We start from the raw sequence: 16125 nt of genomic DNA on the forward strand, positions 1-16125 counted from the left end.
ATTAACTACTTTATTACCATATTTGAATTGCCTCTGTTTCATATCTGGGAGACAAAGATGAGAGGTATGCATTTAACTAGAACTCAATAAAATATACTCATTGGCCTCATGAACTGACTTGAAGAGTTTCCTCTAAAAATGTTAGTGTAGTACTAAAAAAAAAATTAAAAAATAAAAAGTATTAAATGCTTGCAATGCAATGAATAATTAAACCAAACGAAATCCTAGCTAAAAATGATGCTAGTCTGGGACATCTATAATGATTTATGTGCAGTGTGTACTATGAAATTTCATACATTTATTATTAAGGTAAAGAGAAATTTTTTTCAAATAGTAAGTTTGGAAGTTACGGAGCTCAATGGTAGCTCCAGTGTCAAAGCCTCCTGAACACCAGGCTGAGGGATTGGTTCAGCACAGACTCAGCTACACAATTACTAACACCACTTCCTACAGCACCTGGGTTTTCTCCTGTTCTTCCAAATACCAGCCAATGTCTGACTGCTTAGCTGCTTCAATTTAACAAGATTACAGCCCAAGGAAGTACGGCTGCAGGCTGTTGTCAGCTTCACTCTTTCTTATATTCATAATGTCTGCTGATCTGTCTCCAGGTGTGGGAAGTGCAGAAGACAGATGGATTTTTACTTTTCTGTATCTGTAGATATAAAAACGGGATTCATTGAAAGCATCAGTCCATCCACTTCATCAGTTAAAAAATTGCAGCTAGTCAATATCTAGGCAGTACGCACAAGATAGCTGCCCACAAAGCAGCTCTTCTTTTAGAAAGTCTCCGGCAGCACCCATTCCACAGTGCTAGCAGTTTTTGCCAATGGCCTGTCAAGTTTTTAATATGAGATTTGAGTTTAGCTTCATTTTGTCAAGTTTTTTTATTTTCACTTTGCTTTTGAAACAGGTGCACGATTGGGACAACTTGGCTTAATGATGCTGTTTCAACACTGATTTTCTCAGTGGCAATCACAAATGATTTCAATATATGGCACAGGTGTTTGAGCATGGTCTATTGGACAGAATGAAGAAAAATACCTTCCTTAAGGTCATTCCACATTATATATTCAAAGCTTGCTGCTATCTGATGAAAAAATATGACCAGTCATGTAGCATGTATATTTATTTAGAATGGAGTGTCAAATGGAATCTATTTTTCTAGATTAAGGCAAGAATCTCACAACCCTTCATAAAGGGCCCCATTTTGCCCTCCTTATTCATGTGGAGCAGTACATTTTTCCAGGAATAATCTCAGTAAAATCAGCAGCGGTCCTGAATTACTACAGGCAATCAATGGGATGACTTGGAGTGTAAGATACCACTCAACATGAGTAAGAGAGGCAAACCCTAGCCCAGAGTAATTAAAATAGGAGCAGGTTTGGCAAGGAGCAACTGTAAACAGTCATCAGTTGAGCATAATTCAACAAACTAAAACAAATAGGTGAGCAATGATTTGAACCTCAAAAGATTTGGAGGGTAGATTTCATTTAGGTAAACACTGAAATATTTGGAAGCTTATTCAGAACTTACCGGAACTGACTATCCCTTTTTGACTAACTCATCAAACTGACATGGAAATATCACAAGCGTTTACATTCCTGTGGTATTTAGGACTTTTTCTTTTGGTCTTAGCTCTAACGATGGGATGTGAAACATATTGGAAGGCAACAGGATGAGGGGGGAAATTTTATCTATGTTTTTTCCACAAAGCAGAATGTCCTGATTCGTGCGTGAAACAATGTTTGTTTTATCTGAATCAGTTCACCCATCCTCAAATGAGACTGGAATTCCTAAGTGCTTTTATAACACTGCTACAATTGTCCACACTGAAGAAACCACATGCAAGTAAACTTTCAAAACACTAAGACTAAGGAATGTCTGGAAATCCCACATGAGATTTGCATTTTGTGCAGTTATTTTCCATGCATGCAATTGTCAGTTTAGACATATGTGATTACCCAAAGAGTAAGATGACGCTACAGCCCTTTTCAAATGTTCTTAGCTATGGTATGTAGAGTATTTGTAGAAAATTTGCTTCTTGAAAAGTCACTTTACATTGTAGACAAAGGGCCAGGTTTGTGTCCTAGGATGCGCAGACATAGCTTAACACAACCCACATTCCAAACCATGAGTTACAGTGAATTCAGCTGGACTGGAAGGTGCAGTAGCATACGCATCACCCCTGCTCTGACAAAGAGCATAAGGCCAGTTGGTGTAGTCTCAAAAGTCAGCCAAACTGGCACAAAGGAAAGGGACCAGGACAGGTGTTGATTAATCACTTTCTTGAGCCGCCTTTGACAGTAGGGGCCCTACAGAGCTCCATATGGATTTTAAAGCTGTCCTCCCACAGTGGAATGTGAATGTCTCCTCCAATATAGATACCCCTGTGGACACAAGGAAGTACAAAGTGCAACCTCTTATCTCTACAAGAATGATTCTGACTCAGTCTTTAATGCTTCCTGGTTAGAGTGAGGAGGACAGTGTTGGTATCAGGCTTAGAACCAGTATTAGAAATGTTTAAAGATTTCAAAACCATGTAAGGGAGTTAGACACATTTTCCACAAGACACTCTAATGGATGGTGATGGAATACAAATTCTCCATTTGAGGGGAAATATCACATTTTGATATGCTCTTAAAATACTTTGGAAGCCAATATCCTTTAAATGGAGTGCAATATAGATCATGGGAGATAAATTAGGTACCAGCAGAAACTACCAGCAGAGTAAATGGTTGCTTTTTGAATATGAAACACTTTATGTTCAAAAATTAAGTTCTCTTGTCTCATCCAGCAGAAATTCCTGATTCCAGGTGGTGGCACAGGGTGTGACGGAATACTACTGAGGGCAATGTTATGACATGGGCGGATGCTGCTGTACTGTGACTCTGCAAAGCAGGAGGAATCCCTCCTTTCTCAATCTGTTGTTCTTACCTTTCAACTCACACTGCTCTTCTGCCATTCAGCAGTTGCAGGAAAAGATATATCATCTGAATAAGCAGAGACAAATATTTGATTTGGATGATTACCCATCAGGTGTCTCATCATCACCGTGGTGTCTAGATTATTAATTATTGCTCCTCAATTTATGTACGTTTTGCAGTGAATACATATAGCATGGGATAGATCATTAGGATTCTTATAAATGTGACCTCTAACATGGAATACCCAGTGGCAGTAGACACAAGAGATGCCTGTGATGATCCTGATAGATAATGTTGGTTCATACGCTGCCCTGCGTCTATTCATTCCTTCTAATGGAACATTACTTAGGTGCTGGTGGCAAGGCAACTTGCTCACATTTCATCAGTCCCTTTCAGTCAGGCTTGCACTCAAGTATGCCTAGTCTTGTTGACTCCTCTCAACATTCACAAACATCAGGTGCGAATGCGGGTATTTTTAATCTGTTAACAGTATTAGATACCACTGACCACAAAGTTTTGTTGAATTGTCTGCAGTCCTTAGCTGGGATAGATGGTATCACTCTTCAGTTCTAGTCTGTCCTTACAGAAAGGTCCAAGGGGCTGGTTTTGGTCAGATGATCATCTGCTCAAAGAACTCTCAACTTCAGACTGTCACAATGTATCTAAGGCAATTATATGGCCCCCAGCACCATCATATCTAAGCAACGCACAATCTGTAATGTATTTATCCTCCCAACACCTCTGTGAGGTAGAAAAATGCTTTTAGCCTCATTTTACAGCTAGCAAACTGAGGCACAGAGGGATTAAGTGATTTGTCAAAGGGCATACAGAAAAGTCTGTGGCAGAGCTGGGCATTGAACTCAGGTCCCTGGAGTCCCTGGTAGTATCCTAATAACTGGAACATCCTTCCTCTCTAGAAGGATCTTTTCTGTCAGTACCCCCATCACTCCCCCCTGTTTAGCATGTATGTGGGACTACAGAAGATACAGTAAGATGATTTATACTGTGTAGCCTTTATTATGCAGATGACACTCAGCTGTGTGTGTATGTGTGTTATTTTCACCAGATCCAGATGATACGGTGTCTTTGCTTTCCCCATGCCAGGCTGAGATTGGGATGTGGACAAGAACAAGCTGTCTGAAATTTAAGCCGGACAAGCTAGAGGTGATTTGAATGGTTTGTGTGCATACAGAGATAGCAATTGATTTAGAAATAGGTTTTTATCTCCCAATTTTGCCTGCATATCATGTGATGAACTTGTCTTATAGCATTTCCCAGCTGGCATATACCTCTCCCCAGCTGATGCCGGATGAAAAAGGCATAAACAACTTTAAACAATTAACTAAACGTATTCAAGTGTGACAAAGCATTTTGCTTTATAGTTTGGATTGATTTTTATTCAATATGAACCTGGTGACCAGGTCATTTTGTGTATTGGTGGAACCTTTGGGCACAACAGGGCATGAAAAAGGAAGTTATCAGAGCTGGGAAGGACTTTTTATTATTATTGAGGGAAAATACAGTTTCTGGGGAAAAACAACAAAGTTTGCCAGAAGCTGGAATGAGTGATGGGGATGGATCACTTGATGATTACCTGTTCTGTTCATTCCCGCTGGGGCACCTGGCACTGGCCACCGTTGGAAGATGGACTAGGGCTAGATGGACCTTTGGTCTGACCCAGTAGGGCCGTTCTTATGTTTTCTGGGGAAAAGTTTCAATTTTGCTGAAGATTTTAGGTTTTCCATTGAGAAAAAGAAAATCAAAACTTTTTTTTTTTAAGTGAGGGTGACCCACATTGAAACATTTTGTTTTGGGTCACTTTGATACTAATCTGCGTCAACCTGAGCTGCCACAGAGCCTCATGACAGCAATAGTTCAGATGGCTGATGTTCCCATTCGCCTTATGGGCTGTGCAAAGTTCCTTGGCTGGACTAGATCTACCATAGTTTCTCCTTTGGTCTCATGACCGTGGTGTATCACATAGACCCCAACCCATAGAAGAGAAGAGGGGCGTGAGGCTTTGATGAGCTGGGAATTTGTCCATACAATTTATGAATTCTGAGTGAGATTTTGAGCCCTATGTGTCTGTGTCAGGCTGCAAACTCCATTTGTAAAGTACAGCCTTTTGCCTTCTCTGTAGCCTGTCTCCATTTTGAGTTGGAATTCTGAGCTGGGGGGAAAAGGAACAACAATAAAGTGTCCTTGACTCCTAAGCACCCAGTCACTGGAAATCTATTCACTCTAGACAAAGGACTGGCCCCTGCCCATCAGAACTGGTTTAGCAGGGGGAGGTTGCTTCAGCTGACAGGGGGGTCTCTTCTCATGTGAGGAAGCTTGCAAGGGTATCACCTGACATAGGTCTGAAGGTTTTAAAAAGGGCAGAAGCTGGTTTGCAGAAGAACTGAGGGTCCCTTTTCTCCAGTCCAGGAGTGGGAGGTTACCCAGAATATATACCCTCATGGGGCAGGGTGGCGCTGCCTGCTTTCCTGAGCCCAGATGTCCCAAAGGACTCTTGACAACCTAAGGGACTTGGACTGAAGCTCAAAGAATTCTCTGGAATGGTAAGGAAGCTGTGTCTGTGACATGTGTTTAGTGTTCTGTATGATCTGCCCTGTCCTTTATGTGATTAAGTATAAAAGAGTGTTAGACAGTGCAAAATCTGTGTGTATTAACTGCTTCACTATACCTGCATGCCCATGCGAAAGAAACTGTAAACCAGAAATTTCACACTTTTTGGGTGGAGTTCTGGGAGACTGGTGTATTTAGGTAACTGGGGTATCTCAGGGGTCAGGGCTGATCCTGGGACCTAGGGCAGGTAGACTAATTAGCAGAGGTAACAGAGTCTCTCTTTCTGGGCACTGAGAGGCCAACAGAGGAATCCGTGCTGGAGACTGCTGAGGCTTCAGAAGCTTTACACACCCCAGAGGATCCAGAGCACAAAGGCTCAAATCCCCCTTGCAGAAGTCCTAGTGGATGGCCAGCAGGGAGCACATGCTAGGATCTTTTACAGATGCACCAGACCTAGAACTTGCATAAGGCATGGGAAAGCTCACGGCAGACACAGTTCAGCATCAAACCCAACCAAAGTGAAGCATTTTGACATTTTCAAATTGAAGTTTTTCAGAACTTTTCACTTTACCAAAAAATATTAAATATTTGGACTGTTTGGCCAAACTTTGAAATATTGGACTATCCCCCAGGATGGAATTTCCAGTTTTCAACCACCTCTAGAAGATCATGAGGAGACTAGAGTCATTGCTCATATTGTTACTCCTATGGGATTTGCAGTTCAATCTCTCAGAGAGAAAAAAAATCCCTACAGCATAATGATATATTGTGTGACTATGTCCCTACTTATAATTAAGCTGTTATAGTATAGACACGTTACCACTTTCTAACGTCAGCAACAGAAACCTCTGTGCTTAGAATGGAAAGTGACTCACTCCAGCAATTAGAAAGAGTTCCCTACATGACTCTGTAGTCAAACCTTACATTTCCTCCAATCGGATTATTTGAGAAATATCAGCATTACAAGATAGCCTGCAGTTTCCCAGCAGCCCATCTAATATGCAAAATTATATGCTCAGACAATCAGTATATGAAAGTTTGTGTACATTTTGTCAGGTAATGAGAGAGAGACATTTTCTACACACTAGAAGCCCCCACAAAGGAAAAATGAGGGTTTTCCTGCCTTCTGCACAGGGACAATGGGGAAGCTGGGAGCAGTGACATCAAGTAAAGCAACAGTGAGCTGCTGGTTTGAGATGAAGGTCACTAAAGGAACTCAAGGAAGAAAAGAGAATTGAGGAGTCTTGGAGTAGGATAGCAGAATAGCCAGACCAAAACAGTAGAACTGAGCTGGCAGTCAGAAAGAAGGGGAAACGGCCCAGTTCGTATCAGCCACAAAGGTAATGCCTTGGGAAAAGGGACTGGGTGGGATCAGAGAAAATGCACGACTGAGCTTGCTTGGGACTGAGCGTCAGTTTGACTGTTTTCAGTTAGCACTCTGATCAAAGATCTTGTGACTAGGGGAAGCGGAGATAGCGTAGCTGAGAAGCACAGAGCCAATTACGTTCTTTAAAGGCATTTTGCCAGAAAGGCAAGCAGCAGTTTAACTTTCCATTCAAACTAGAGTAGGATGTGTAGCAACTTATAAAGCCTTGCCATTTAGCAGCAGCTGCTGGACACAGTTTAATTTGATGCTAAGCAAAATGATAATGCTTGCAAGTTATATGCTGCAGCCAGTCATATAATTAAAAAAAGAAAATCATTTCTGCCAGAAAGGCAAGCAGAGTTTTATTTTCCAAGACAGATTAGGCTTTGTAGTACAATAAACTGTAACCTGACTACTTGCTGCTGCAAAGCAGAGTTTGATTTGATTCAAGGAGGTAAATAGCCTCTCTAATACTTTGTTACAGTTTTGCAATAAAACAGCTGCTCCAGCCAGACAGTTTAATTTGCAAATTAGTCCTTGACTTATGATTTAAACATACTTGTAGACAAAAAACTACACACACACACTTGACTGATTTTTATATGTTACTATGTTTGTTACAGTAGTGCCAGGGGCCAACTGAGAATGGCATCCTGTTATGCTCACTGTATAAATATAAAATAAGAGACAATCTAATATGCATAAAGCATCTGGAACATCTCATCCTGAATCAGTGGAGGTAATATTGAAGGCCATGGATCAAGTAACTAAAAACCATATGACATAGCAGAGTATGTTATGAAATGAGCATTTTCCATAATTCATGGAAAGCTAACTATCTATGGGATTTTTCTTGCCCTAAAGAAGTTTTGTGAAATTTGCAGAAGCGTAGGAAAGTCTCTTATATGGTCCTGTTGTAAGTATGGGACCACTCACCTGTCTGTATGAAGTGCATGGAAGCAGAAATTATGTCACTTTGTCTACAAAAAGTCCCTATTTCTAGATTGCTCTGTAAAATACAATGAGATGAGAGGAAAAATATTGTCTACAAAAAGTCCCTATTTCTAGATTGCTCCGTAAAATACAATGAGATGAGAGGAAAAATATTGCCTCAACTTGTTTGACATTGTTCAAAATCATTAAAATTACAGCTTGTTCTATAGATTGTCAAATATTCTGAAAATTCTGAGCCAAAATAGTCTTAAATTTGGATCACTCTATAGATGTTAATATGATTTAAAAGGCTTTAGTCAGGCAGCAGCATCTTTCAAGAATATGCATTTCTGATACACTTAGAGAGCTAGATTTATTCCTGTGCTTACCTATGAATCAATGACAGGTCTGCACGTGAGCCAAAATCAGCAAGCACAAGATACATGCAGAATAGGAAATCTTGCATTCTCTTTGGCGACGCTGTTGTCTTGGAATCTGGGACAGATAGCGATACCACATAGGGAATGAAATCAGTTTTAGGAATTCTGAGGATCTGAACAAAAGAACTCATATCAAAGCTTGAATTTAGGTGGCGCAGGAATGAATAGGGGCTGTTCAAATGGTACACAGTCCAAATTTAGCCATGACACTCATGTTATCATTGTACAGTGCATCAGCCACAACCTTGTTATTCTAGATCACACAAACAAGATACAAAATCTGAATTTATTTTGTCATTGAATTATTTTACTATTCACGTCCCAAAAGATGATAACTTAAAGCTATTGCTGATGCCTTTCAGAGTTATACACCTCGAGTCTGGGTTGCTAGTCAGGCCAGTGCACTAAAAGCAGTGATCTAAAGCTATCGTTAAGCTATAACTAATTTGGAACAGGTGCTGATATAGCCAGAGTTAGAAGCATTCTTAAGAAAAATCAAGAAAGGTACATGAAATACAATCTGCCCGCAAATGAAGGACAATCATTGTGGCTAAAGTCTCTTACTTTTCAAGTAAAGGAACTCTTATTGTTAGAGGCTTTGCATAAGCTAGAAAATATTGTGCTGGAATGCAAATCAATAAGACATTTCTGGTTCCTCTGTCTAAAAACAAATTCGTAAGTATGGCAAATGAAGGAGTGAATACCTGGATCTTTAGAGGCAAAGCAGCAGAAAAATCTATAGTTGAAGCTTGCATTGAACATGCGGATGTCATATTCACCAGGAAATATTGGTGCTGGAAGTCGGGGTGCTGCCGCACTCGCTGTTTTGAAGTGGTTTCCATCATATACAGGGTTTAGTTTAGTTCAATGGCTCTCAGGACCCCCACTATAAAAATTGTTCCAGAACCCCCGCCAGGAAACAGCAATCACCATGATGTAGTTCCAATGCTTGATGCTACACTGGGGCCTAGCGATTCAAAAAAAAAAAAAAATGGCCCCGTGGAGCAATGGACAAATTGACAATCTGCTGGAGCATTACACGTAGTAATTGAATGAGAGGGGAAAAAGAGAATGCTGTTGATGGTTGGCTATAAAATTACACTGAGCATCAAATCCACAACCAGTGGCAGTACATAGGCACGCCTATCAAACCTCACAGTGACCTGACCACCTGCCTTGCAGAAGATGTTGCTTTTGATGGAAATACAGTCCTCATTGTCTCATAGCACTCCAGTAGTAGAATTAAAGTTTTCCCACATTTAAACTAATCAAAACAACCCATACACATACAAACAGTAAGGCAATTCTAGGATGCAATTAGGTCAATCAGGCCTGGCTTGAAAGATTCTGCTGGTTTGAAAGGACACCTGGAACAAAAACATTTGTGGACAGAATTGCAGTAAGTGCTCAACAGCAATAGAAGTCGGCCCTGCTGGAAAACTAGACTAACACTATTTGAAATAATTGGATCTAGAATTCAAAACAAAAGACAGACAATATCAATTATTGTTTTTATTATTTGAATTACAACGGTGTCCAAAGGCCCCAACCAGGGTTGGGTGCTCATTGTGCTGGACAGTGAAGAAATAATTATTAAAAGGAAGTACCTGCCCCACAAAGCATACGGTTTAAACCTCCTAACGTGCAATCTGATGCAGGTATGCAGAGTCCTGCCCTTACTGGAGCACCACTGACTTTAATTGAACTTCACATGTTGGAAAGTGTCCACCTCATGGATTGGATTGCAGGATTTGGGGGATGTGGGTGAGGTGTCAGGAAATAAGCAAAGGGAAGAGGAGCAGGATACAGCTGGAGATGGTCAAAGATGGGATAAAGCTTCCATGAAAATTTTCGCTTTCCCCCAAATACAAAGTTTCAATGAAAAGTTTTATTGAAACTGTGAATTTTGAAAATACCTATAAAAAAAGTGTTCAACAACCATCCTGTTAGTTTTAGCCAAGACTAGTTACAGACAGGAGAGAGAATCTGAAGATCTGTAAAAATGCATATACTCTGGGCCAGTTCCCAGGCCAACTCCAGAATTGCAAAGCAGTCTTCAATCCTGCACACGACAATTCTTGGCTGACACAGAACTCTCACAGCAGTTCCTACTCCATTCTCCTCCCACACTCTGGTGCAAGAGAAATGGCCCTGGCAAGGCAAGGCAAGCCTAGCCAGAGTATCACTATGTCCCAGCAATCCCCAGAAATGGCCCCTGGTCAACCAAGAAGCTGCATATAAAGGACAGCACTCTAACTTACAAAGAAGAGCTGTCTGGCCTTAGGATTGTGAAAGACATGAAGATGGCCTAAAGCCATTTTCACCCCTTCACCTATAGTTTTTTTTCTTTATTTTTTTGCTAAATGAAGCTCAGCTAGACCAAATGATCTTCATCCCTGATCACAAAAGGTGGTAGAACTCCATATTTTTCCATATTAGTATGGCTGTCATGCTATGTCACAGTGCATGACTCACCCCTGCGGTGCCTCCTGCTGGTCTCTCAGGGAATTAGCTCTTCCAGCCTCCGGAACGCCCTCTGAAGGCTGGTGTCCCCCTTGCCGCTGGCCCCCGTATCCCTCCTGGACCCTGGTGCCCCTTTTACCCAGGGAGCTGCCCCCTGGCAGTACCCCCCCAGTCTCTGGGACTCCCCTCCCTGGGGAAACCCCACCCACTATTCTCACCTTGCTTCAGTCTTTGGCTACTGCCAGTCACCATTGAGCCCCCACACACTAGAGCAGACTGCAGCATATAAGCCAATCTTCACAGGCAAGGAGGGTTTGGACCTGCTGCCTCTGCCTACCCTATTGGGCCCTGATTGGGGCATGGCCACAGATGAGCCTGCTTCCCCCAATCAGCCTGGGAACTGCTTGTTCCCAGCGACAGCCCTCTCCTGGGCTGTTTTAAGCTCTTTAAGGCCAGAGCAGCTGACCACCCTGCCACCCCTCCCCCGTATAATCCCCACCCCTGGGGATTAGGGGGGGCTCATGGGGTGGGCTCCCCAAAGTTGGCCCTCCAGGGTCAGTCCTCCAGGCTTGCACACTTCCTCTCGGCAGCCTCCCAGCTTTGGGCCACCTCCTGTAACTGGGCATCTGCCTTCCGATGGGCCAGCTCCGCGGCCTCCAGCCGCACCCGTAGGTCAGTATCTCCTGGACCCCCACCTTGCAGGGTCTGGGTCCACTTGGTGGCCTGTTCCTGGACCACCTGGGCCCCAGCCTCTTGCTAGCCCCAGTCTAGGGGCTAAACCCAGTCTAGGTTTCCCCTTCGGCGACAGGCTTAACGATGGTCTGGGTCCCAGCCTCCTGCTGCGTCCCCGCCATCCCAGTCACAACTGCCTTCTCCAGTTCTGGCCCTCCCAGGCCTACAGGTACCTCCTCTGACCGCTGCTCAGTGGTGATACAAGGAGCGGGGCAAGGATGGTGGACTATTGCCCGGACTTGAAAGGAACAGTCTCTGGGTCTCCCCTCCCTAGGGAAACCCCACCCACTATTCTCACCTTGCTTCAGTCTTTGGCTACTGCCAGTCACCATTGAGCCCCCACATGCTAGGGTGGACTGCAGCATATAAGCGAATCATTACAGACAAAGGGGGTTTGGACCTGCTGCCCCTGTCTACTCGTGGGCTGCCCTGTTGCAATCCCAGTACCCTGTCTTAGGCCATCTGCCAGGCCTGCTGCCTGGGGCTTTTCCAGTCTGGAGTCTCCCAGCACCTCTAGCCTTCCCCAGCCCTGCTTCACCTCAGGAACCCTGGTATACTCCCTAGCAGCCAGGTCCATCTCCCTCCACAGCTAGAGAAGACACTCTGCTCCGGCCTACTGCCCTCTTTTAAGGGCCAGCTGAACCCGATTGGGGCATGGCCACAGCTGAGCCTGCTCCCTTCAATCAGCATGGGAACTGCTTGCTCCCAGCCACAGCCCTCTCCTAGGCTGTTTTAAGCCCTTTAAAGCCGGAGCAGGTGACCATCCCACTACATGCTAGTAGATTTCTGTTGATTTGTGTGTGGCAAATGGGATGTGTGTTGTGATGAGGGACTGTTTACTTATTGTATTGATTTGTATGGGTGGCAAATGAGGGGCATGTGTTTTAGTGTAGTATGTTTGGGGTGATTGTGAATGCTGGTTGTGTCTGGGGAGATGGTGCTGGGAGGCTAATATTGTGTCTACAGATTGGTGCAGGGAGATTTTGTGTGTAAGCTGTAGTTGGGGACTTTGAGTTATTTGTGTGGGTGGCAAAAGAGGAGTGTATGCTGGGAGTGGCTAATAGCTGTGTGTGCTTGGCATTCTTGTATATGCTTGTTGTTTTGCTTTGTGTTTATGGGGCTGTGTTCTGTGTTATTCTGTATTTAGTTGTTTGGGTTGCACTGGGGAGTCTGTGTTGAGTTGTGCATGTTGCAAATCAACCTTTGAAGAACTATGGCAGTTGGGCCACCTAATTCCCTGTAAAAGGTTGAGCTCACCTATTTGAGCATCCCCACGGGACAGTGCTGCCATTCTCTTCAGCGCCCAGCACTAGCTGTAGGCTATCCACCTGCCTCTATGGGTCTTCTGGAGCTTAGCCTTTTGGCCAGGTCACACAGTCCAAACCTCTTTCAGGGTACAACTTAAACAGAAGCAGTTCCTTACCCTTCAGGGCAAATTATAAAGAAGACTGTTTCTTACCTATTTGGGTTAAGTTCTCTCTTGGAATCAAATCTGCAAGGCTCCTTCCAAACTCCTGCTATTGACTGGCCAGTACCAGCCCCTACCCTAGCCTAATTTCTTTGGCTGTGGTCTAGGGAGCAACCCTCCTTGCTCTGTTAGCTCTAGCTAGGAACTGCCCTAGCTAGCAGCAGGCAACTCCTTTTATTTCAGCTTGCTGGGTCTTGATTGGCTTTTGCATGTCTCCAGCCCTTCTCACTGTTGGAAGACCAGATCTCAAGGAAATGAGTAACCAACCAATCCCCCTGCAACAAATACTATATGCCCCCACACTAAGCAAAAATAACAAGCATACCCCACAAAGCTCACCATTGGCCAAACCTGATTTAGTGGAGTAGGAGCTCAATGAAAAAGGCTAGGGGTATCCATTGCTAGGAAGCTGGCAGTTCTCCCCTTCAGCTAGAGTTGATCCCTGGTTACCTCAGTCCCTAGGCATCCCCTGGTACATGGGAGATCTAGTGGGCACACCTAGCAGTGGTGCTTAGTGTCTCCTTTGCAGAGCTGGGGGATCTGGGTCAGCCTTAGGCCTTCTGGCTGAGAGAGACAAAATGGTGTCTCCCTTTCTAATTCAGGGAGCAACTCTGGGGCTGCTTTATCCGCCAGTTGCTGTTACCTGACTCCCTATTGGCAAGCTCTCTCCCATAAACACTGCCTGGGTGCAGCACATGTATCTGGGCAAGGCCTACCCAGGCTCTCTGGGGCCTGCAGTTGGCTGCCCTGTCATGTCAGAATCTGGTTTGGTAACCCCTTCACCCTCTTTCCCCTAAACGATACAACATATCTGGGCTGTCCCTCACCATGTGCAGGCTATCCAGGACCTGCAGCTGGTTGCCTTACTTGTCCATCAGGCTTGAGACAGCTCCAGCAAGTGGTTTGTATCTCTCAAGTATTAAGCAAGCAATCTCAGGCTATGTCTATGCTACAGCAGCATAGTACAGTGCTGCAGATGTGCTGCTATAGTGTAGACACTTCCTACATTGACAGAAGGGGTGATTCCATCCATGTAGGTAATCCACCTCTCCAAGAGGCAGTAGTTAGGTCAACAAAGAATTCTTCCTGGGTCTACAATGGGGGTTAGGTCAAGCTACCTACATCAGACGGGGATAAATTTTTCACTGTCCTGAGCGATGTAGCAAGGCCGATCTAATATTTCAGCGTAGACCAGGCCTCAATTTCAATTCCCCCAGCCTCTGTGCTGATGGCTGTGGGAGTTGCTTTTCTCAAGCAAGAGGGCTACATATATATATGAAATGGGCATTCACCAATCATTACGGAGGCTGCGGAGCACCATTTAAAGTAGCTGGGCCATGTGGACAGGGCAAGCCATGTCCTGCCCTGCAGGGTGGGGGATGAGAGGTCACGGGGGGCGGGGGGAAATCAGGTCTAGAAGGGTGGGAGGCTCTGGGGTGCAGAGGCAGCTTGGAGAGCAAGCCTGCCCTGCACTCAACCCACAGTGGCTCCCATCCCTCAGGGCAGACCCACCTCCCTATTCCAGCCTCTTGGCTCTCACTACAACATGCAGGTGGGACCTGCGCCCCAACCTGACCCCCTCCCTTCCTGGTTCTGGCATTACAGGCTTGCCTGCCCTGAAATGGCATGTGGGGGGCCAAAAAGTAGTCAGGCCACAGCCTGGGGGGCCCTTCCCCCAGTTCCAGAGCCAATCATTATACATAGTTACATTATACATATACATAACTGTAAGCCCCTCACTTTATACATAGTATTGTTCAGGTATTTTGATTTTTAATTGAATAGGAAATAAATATATAATCTTACTTCTGACTTACAGTCTCCCACTGGTGGTGGTGGAGTCATTTTAATTTACATTAACGTAAGGACAAAACTAAACAGAAGACCAAGAGAGAGTGAGACTCACTTAAATAAGAGAATAAATATGAAAACCTCGCACTAGCACGATAGTCCAAAAGAAAACAGGCAGTATGCAGAGAAATACCTTTGACCAGTCATTAAAAAAATTGGTTTTGATTACATATGGTTGAAAAATATAAACCTATTGTGGCAAAAATTTCACAATTTTGACGTTATTCAAAACCTGACATTTTTCTCTTTTAAAAAATGTTTCACAATGTTTAATCAACTTTTTAAATTTACACCAGTAAACAAAAAAAAATAACCATTTTACTTTCATTTTTAAAAAAAATTCAAAAAGCATGCAATTAAAAACATGGAAAAACTTCATTTATTGGACAAAATATTTCATTTAAAAAAAAAAGTCAACTTGAGACACCATATCCTGCAAACTGGGGCACCCACAGTTTCTTGCAAGAGAAATAAATTTGAAAGAGAAGTGGTTGAGAGATCAGGAACAAAAATTAAAGTCCTGGGAGAGCCTTCTAGAGAAAGAGAGATTGAGACTGTCTAGTTTAGAGAAAAGATGAATAAGAGGAGAATGATATACAGATGGTAAATCATTGATTCCTATTTATCCTTTCAAATAATATGAAAACAAGAGGCCATCCAAACCAACACATTTCAAGCTGACAAAAGAAAGTACTTTTGTGCATAATTAACTTGTGGAACTCATTACCACAATATCTTATTGAGGTCAAGAGCTTAATAGGATCCAGAAAATGATTAGATATTTATATGTATAGTGAGAATATCCACAAATTACATTAGATAGGATATAAAAATAGTTTTTATAAAGGGATATAAAACAACCCCTAACTGGCTGGATTAGGAAGAAAATTTAGCTATAGACAGGTTATTTAATAATTTTCCAATACAGGGTTTGTGGCAAATTTCTTAAAACATCTGGCCCCTGTAAAAAACGGTAATAGACTAGATGGACCAGTGGTTTGATCCCATATGGTAATTCCTATCCTGCTTCCAGGCCTCTGTGGAAGCCTTGTACCAGAGTCATAGTAAATTTTATTATTTCATCCAAATTAGCTTTTATAAGAGCCAAATGACTGTATTAATCCTGGATCACATTGGGAGTATAAAAGATCTGAACAACATATTTGTTGGCTAATGAGACTGTGCCAGTGTAAAACAACTACAGTGGCCACCATTAAAAAGTCATCAGGAACCAAGGGGACAATTACCACATTTTTTACTCTATTCTGGGTGTAAGGGCAAACTATGCACTCTCACTCTCCACTGTGTGGTGACTGTCTGATTAACAGCAATCCCTGAACAATGAGAATGGGAGGGTTCATAATTGACAGAAATGGAAAA

Source organism: Lepidochelys kempii, chromosome 5 (assembly GCF_965140285.1).
Source record: "Lepidochelys kempii isolate rLepKem1 chromosome 5, rLepKem1.hap1, whole genome shotgun sequence".
Taxonomy (NCBI): Eukaryota; Metazoa; Chordata; order Testudines; family Cheloniidae; genus Lepidochelys; species Lepidochelys kempii.